Here is a 7,744-nt window from a genome sequence, read left to right as displayed (position 1 = left end):
TTTGGTAATAAAAGTGACTAAATATGTATTTAGGAAAATATATATTTAGATGTCACCATGTGTGTGATTATTTCTATATTATGTGTATTAGTTATATTATTTTAGGATTTGAAGTAATATAACTCACCAAAATACCAAGAAATTACAATCCAAATATTACCAAAATTCCAAGAAATAAATACATAATTTAGACCCAAAATATTGGAGAAACCGAACAAGAAATATAATTTACAAAAATATTCCGGAATTTAATTCATAAGTGTATTTTGATAAATGGTATTTCGACACCAAGAGGACAAAAATATGATTTTTACAGTTATTACAAAATTATATCATATCTTTGACAAGAAGAAAATATATTATTTTTGGGTGAATAAAAAGATATATGTTTTTCTGAAATTGTTAGAAAATATATTATTTTTGGAGAAAATATATTTTCTTAAATAAATATAGAATACATTATTTTTAGGTGAAAAATAGATTTATATATATATTTTCTAAGTTAAACTTGAATATGTATTATTTTTGAGGATTAACTGAAAATACATTATTTTTGCCAAGGGAAAAATTATAAATAATTTTTCTATGTAATATTTCTTAAAATATATATTTTGAGAATATATATTGATAGATTTTTATTAGAACATTATTCCGGAAAAATAAATACAAAAAAAATTAAGTATAAGATACTTAATAAACATAATAAGAATACGTATTCTCGTACGTATAAGTACACCGGAATACGCCACCGATACTTGGCAAAAATATACAAGTTTTAGAATACGAATATAAATACACCCATACTTGGGAAGTTATACATGTACATAGGGGTGTTCAAAAAAATCCGAATCCGAAACCGAATCCGAAATATCCGAAAACCCGTATCCGAAATATCCGAAAATTCGGATATCCGAAAATCGGATAATCCGAAAGTTCGGATATCCGAAAATCGGATAATCCGAAAGTTCGGATTCGGATGTCAATTTTGAAAATTTTCAGATAATCGGATAATCCAAATCCGAAATCTTATAAAATAAAAAAATAGATATATATTAATATATTACATCCTTTAGCCATTTAACCTAAAAAACATATATCACAGTTCACACTACACACGCGCATTCATTCTTCAGTAACATTCACATTTTGAAAAGCTAGGGTTTCTCCCAATCAAAGCGCCGTCGCCCCCTCTGGCACTCTCCGTCGTCCATCCCCGCTCTCCCTCGTCTTCAATCGTCGGCCGGTTTGAGTTGCGTGACCGGTCAAGAAAGCATACGTTGTTCTATACTTCTAATTGATTGTATTTGCTGGTTTGAGACCACGATAAAAGTAAAAATCCGATTGTAAGTTTGATTGTTTGAGACTTTGAGATGAATATCTAACTTGTACATCTCATTAATTGTAGATACTTGACTCTTCTTTGGTTTTTCAGTTCGCATCTTCCTCAGGAGTCTTAGAATTTCTGCTACATAAGGTAATTTCTTATTTTTAGATTTGATTATTGTGTTTATAAGGTAGTTTCTAATAAGAAAAGTAAAGGCTAGTAGCTTTGTTAATTGTTAATCATTATTCATCAGTATAGATCTAGTTTTTGAGCTTTCATTAGCATATAAAATCAGGTGCATTTATATGTTAAAGCTTTTTATTAGCTTGCCATTTTGTTGTTTTGGATTTTCTACATAAATTAATAGCATATTGTAAAACCTGTTATTGTAGGGTTAGTTGTTCCAATGGGTATTCCATATGAAAACAACTCAAAATGTGAGCTAGTTTCGGAGAATGAGGAATTTAATCAAGAACGGATTAGGAAAGCGTTAGTAAAAATGTTGATTGTTGATAAGTTTCCCTTTTCTTTTGACGAGCGGGCGGGTTTCAGAAATTTTGTAAGACTATTAATCCTCATTTTATTGTACCTTCACTTGCAACTGTAACAAAAGATTGTTTTGATTATATTATTGACGAAAGGAGATGGTTAGAACAACCCACCATCATCATTGCTGAAACAGTTGATGAAGCAATCGAGTCGGTTTAAGGTATTTTATCTCCATTAAATTATAGTTGATATACAATAATTTATCTAAGATTTTAATTTGTAATGTATGTTACTGAATCACAGGTAGAAGTGGCCATGGAAGCATTTTTCATGAAGATTGGTTATGGCAGGATACTAATATGGTTGGGTTTTAAATATTTTAACTTATATATGTGTATTATTGATATATTGTATGTGTAACTATATAATATTATGTTATCATGCAATTGCAGAATTGTAGGTTAACAAGGGATGATAGATAATGGATAATGGATATTTACAAGTGCTTAATCCTTATGACTGGATTTTTTGTTTTTAATGTTTAATTATTCACGAACTACTTTTAGATTTATCTTCAACTTGGTTTGGTTTAAATGTTTGTGGTTGTTTGACACTTTGATTTGTTTTGAATATTTGTGGTTGTTTTAAACTTTGAATTACTTAAGTTTGAATGTTTTATTATTTTTTGATGTTAGAAAACTTAGGCTATAGGGTGTGGTCATGATCCTTATGGACTCCATGATTCTCCACATCAGCGCCATGTCACTTGTTTTTAATTCATCATTCAAAACCACTACCCTATGGGTATGGTCATGACCCAAACCACTATTCTTTTATTTTAATTTATTTGTAAAAAAGGAAAAAGAAATATTAAAAAAGGAAAGGAGGCTCATGGTTGCCATGGTTTAATCCATGCCAACCATGGTGGATGAAGCAGGGGGATGATGTAGCAATTTATTAATGATCCTACATGGCAATTAATGACCCAATCATGCTCCCCACATCCTTTAGCCTTAGTTGTGTTGAATATAGGTTTAGATTTAATCATATGCTTGAAACAGATTTTTTCTTTTAAATTCAGATATCCGTTTGGATATCCGAATCCAAATCCGAAATTTCGGATATCCGAAATTCGGATTTCCGAAATTTCGGATTCAGATTCGGATATCAATATTCACTATCCGAAAATTTCGGATATCCGAATAGTGAATTATCCGATGTTGAACACCCTTACATGTACAAATATATAAAGGTGTCAAGTTAAAATGTATTATTTTAACTAATATTCCAAAATTAAATATATATAATTTACGTTAAAATATTTATTATTTTAACAAATAATTATATAACCTGGAATGATATTAAAGACACTATGAAACGTAACTCAAAGACACTAATTAAGACTAAAGTCAAGGCACGACCCGCTCGTCTAATAAACCATAGTACGTTGTAGGTAGTCGTGCACACGAGTAGCAGATTTGAGTTACATTGGGATACGAAGAAAGCAAGATTGTGAGTTCATGTCTGTGACAACCTGAACTTTTAAGGTTAATCTCGCTAAATTTGATTCCTCGTTATTCCTCCTTCACTTTCATTACGACTAGTAAACGCGCCATATTTATGTTTATATGTATTAGTGGGCCTTATCGCCATTGGGCCGGTCCTCAATACCGTTAGTGAAGCCTATTATGTGGCCCGATAAGCTGATGTGATAGGTTGTAGTCCGCTAAGCTTGAAAGATTGCTAACCGGCCCTAACTTGTATATTAAACACTTAAATCGATCAGCTACTTAAATCACTTGGGCTTGAGCCCATGTCCGATTATATAACCCACCGGCCCCTCCTTGTTAACCAAGTTAACCGACCCAACACCTCCTATACGTATTATATTCCAAATCTAATCTGATGTAGTTTAAAAAGCATAACAAACTTCACCCTATTCCTCTTGCATTCGATTACATACGGCAGCAGGAGATCTACCCCTTCGAGTTTACATCTTGTTTGATCGGATTTCCGGTTAGTATCTTATTATAATTATATTTATTGAACTTGGTTATCATGGCCGCATATTCATGTAATAAAAGTTGTTCATTGAATAAAGTTGAGTTGATGAAATCATGGCTGTCCTTGTGAATCATGTGCGTGTGTTTTGTGAAAGTGTAGTCGGCTAGAAAAAGTTGATTATAAGCATGTGGCCGTCCAAGTTGGGATGTTGATGATCTATTGGACCGAGCGGTGGTCCAATGGGGGGAGGGCGGTTTGTGTGTTGTTGACACTTATTTGTGATTAATATGTTAAATTAATGAATGTGTAGCCTGATGAGGTCGGCCATTAACTTCTTATATGCATGTGGGTTTGTCAGTGGTGTGTTATATTTCATATGTGTGTGTGCTATTTGAAGTTGGCGGTCACTGTTTGTGATATTTTGATGAGTTTAGTTGCGTGGGCATGTGTTGTCACGCAAGTGTTGGGCCGATCAAGGGCCCAATGGGGCGGCTTGTGTAAATCAAATAACTTCCATGCATTATTTAATTATATATATAGTAGATGGGATTCTTTGTTTTACTGGTAATTAATATTTGATAAGATGGTTGGGTTTATATAGGCTGCTCATTGAAGGGGGAGGGGTCAGGTTAGAGGGTAACCGGGCCATGTGCCTCTACGTATATTGTAGTGGGTTGTTACAAGTTTAAAAAGTAAACTTGTATTAACCCTAAATATGTTATAAATGGAACTTGTAAGTTGGTACAACTCTAGTTAGGGGGCTATTACATATTAAGTGATTGGTATCCTATCCCCTTATGATGGGCGAACTAGTTACAAACGATGAAACGAAACTTGTGTGCACGACTCTAACTTGCAATGTGAATGTGTGTCGGTAATGATACTTGCCACAGCTTGTGTGATAGTACGAACTATGCTTGTTATGACATACGTGATGATTATATGTTTGGTAGTTTATTTCTTGAGCAACACGCGTGATTAGATACGTGAATTGTGAATTCATGAAACTGATTGGTTTTGGTAACTATAATAGGGATTAACTGATTAACTTGGAATACGTGCCTTAATCTTACCGAGCAAACCTAAGGTGAGTTCACTGTACTTTTCTCAAGCATGCGTCCCGGTGGTTTGGGACAACGGGTAAACATTTGGAAGGGAAACATTGGGTAAATAACTTAATCGGTTTTGGTTATTGCCTGGAGGGCAATGGGGGTGATTAGTTGATAGCGCTATTAGGTGGGAAACCTCACACCGGACCGTAAGGACGGGCGTGAACTAATTATCTGGGTATGGCTATGGTTGTTAGAGGCACACTCCTCGGATACATATGGGCACTCTCCCTAGGGTATCTAACGAAGGCAACATAGCAAACGGTCGTTAAGGGGTACCCACTCCCCGGATACTTATGGGCACACTCCCTAGGGTATCTAACATGAGCAACATCGAAACATCAAACATCTTAACAACAACAACATATCGTTTTGTAAACTGTTTTACACATATGACTGGTAACACAACTTGGTAAACGAACATAAACCTTGAACTCACCAGCGTAGTCTGACACACTTGTTTACATGCTTGTAGGTGATTACTGAAGGAACTTGGGAGCTTGCTGTCTGATGCTGCTGGAGTGGTTGTGGTCATAATAAACCGTTATCTTAATTTGCTTTTGATACATTACACATTGATACTTTATGCTTCCGCTCAATACTTTGGTTTTGGTTTAAACTACAAACAATACATTTCTTTCAATTGAGTATTTCAATACATTATTACTTGTGTTTGATATGATTGGTGGCTCTTTGTTGGATCGTTGCACCTCCATTAGGGACATGCCCTAGGTGGTAATTTGGGGGTGTGACAGTTTGGTATCAGAGCCACTGGTTATAGAGAACTCGGTTTTAAAACGTTTTCATAAAACCAGACTATAACCGAATTGATCCAAACGATGACCATGATACTCAGCTTCAGACTGCAAGGTTCGTTCCTCCTTAGCTTATGCCTTATTTGCCTAGTAAACGTAACTATATATATATAGCATGCACGATACGACATGGTGGGAATCATGGCACATTGTTAGTGCAACATAACACTTGTATCTAGTAAATTTTAATCTTGCGGGTAGTGCTTATTTTGTGTTGATTGGAGTGGGAGAAACTTCAAACATAAGTTAAGAAGCATCGAGAGGAGCATGCAAACCGCCTTATTATCATGGGTGCACACATAATAATAACGCGTGGTGCATGCAAATCCCAATGAGGCTTAACGAGTGTAAGAGGGGTTCTTCCCTATTTGTGTATGAACATAGTAGTTAATCGCCCCTAACATGATAAACCTGAATACTTTTCCCGTTCTCGACGCCTAAATTCGTTTCATCCTCCTATTATAGAAACATGAGTGGACGAGGAAACGGACGTAGCAATTATTGATTGAAACCTTGTGTGCTTACTCTTTCTGTCATTTTTTTTCCCTTTCTGCGTTAATACCCTCTTTTGGAACGTTGTGAGTGTGCATTCTTTCGTTTAACTTGCGTTACGTCATCAACTCGACAGGTATGTCTACATCGTCCGCATCTTCCGACCAATCCCGGGCGCCAGGGAAGGCACCCGCTGATACTCACTCACCCCCGCGTCAGATGGAGACGCGTGCTGCTTATAGGAAGAGACTCGCACAGGGCGGAGAGTCGTCCTCCCGACCTACGCATGCCCTACCAGTTAACTCCCTCAGCGCTCAGGCCGAGTCGGCTGTGAGTAAGGCCCTCCGAGATTATAACCAGATTCTAATAGAACAAAACCAAGTCTTAATGGAGCAAAATCAGAAATTACTAAGAAAGGTTGATATCCAAGGAGGGCGATTGGAAGCTCAAGAGAAGCAGATACATGAACTTATTAGGAGGACTACTGACTTGAAGGCAGAAGCCCTAAAAGGGCGTGAGGTACAAGGTCTGATACTGAGAGACGCTCGAGTGGATCGCGAAAGGCTTAACTTGCAGGCCGAAACGATAGGTATGATAGATTGGAGGGTCCATCACTTGGAGGAAGCTCGCTTCGCACCTGAACCCGAGCCAGCCCCAGTCCCGGCACCTCCCGAACCAGAGGCGGAAGGGTCTGATGAAGAACCCGAAGAGGAAGAAGAAGACCCGGAAGAGGAGGAAGAAGAGCCAGAGGAGGTCTCGGATAATGACGAAGACGATGATGATGGTAGTGACCTCGGGGATGGTGACGTGGACGACTGACTCGTCTTTCAATCGTTTATCTAGTTATTTTTTTTCTTTCAGTTGTTTTCGTACAAACAATCATGGTGATTAAAACTTTTGCGAATATTCGATGTAGTGACTTATATGGTTTGATTTGAATGGATTTCTTATTTTATCGTTTAAGGGATATTACTTGTACTGAGTCGTCACCTTACCTCTTTTTATTTTTGCACCACAAGAGTCACATCTTTGACACCACTACAGTTACCTTAATTATGGTAAACCCCTCGCTGGCCTTTGTACACTAATTATGTATTGATATTAAATAATCCCTAATTTACCAAAACAAACCCTATCTTTCTCAATCTTGGACGGTAGCCTCATCTCTCTCGAAACCCCCCCCCTCCTGAGGTCGACGACGATATCAAGAAAAGCCAGCCTAGTCGCAACCCTTTCTTGCGTGTTAACAAGTCGCAGTGTGTCGTTTGTCGGGTTAGTGTTCCATCATAGTTAACTATTATTGATTGACGCATGATATGTGTATCTAATTGTGTTATACATGGCGTATGCGTGATTTGTGTTCTGTTATCATGTGAGTATGTCGCTTGATGAATGAGAACCATGATGTTTTAGGGCATAGAACTCAGTAATTATTAAATGTTATTGTGTGACTGGTTTTGGTTAGTAATTCTTGATTTTTGCCTGCAATATTCATCGTTGTATGGTATTGT

General features: G+C 36.7%; 1 long non-coding RNA gene across 1 annotated transcript; it reads left to right on the top strand.

The window, feature by feature from the left end:
* The first annotated feature begins 1,130 nt into the window (after positions 1-1,130).
* LOC118488151 lies at positions 1,131-2,338 on the top strand. The gene is made up of 5 exons (XR_004884020.1): positions 1,131-1,343; positions 1,433-1,474; positions 1,717-2,033; positions 2,117-2,175; positions 2,266-2,338. It is a non-coding gene; the product is annotated as an uncharacterized LOC118488151 (long non-coding RNA).
* The last annotated feature ends 5,406 nt before the right edge of the window (positions 2,339-7,744 follow it).

This window comes from Helianthus annuus, chromosome 16 (assembly GCF_002127325.2).
Source record: "Helianthus annuus cultivar XRQ/B chromosome 16, HanXRQr2.0-SUNRISE, whole genome shotgun sequence".
NCBI classification, from domain to species: Eukaryota; Viridiplantae; Streptophyta; class Magnoliopsida; order Asterales; family Asteraceae; genus Helianthus; species Helianthus annuus.
This window is presented reverse-complemented; position numbering and strand designations above follow the sequence as displayed.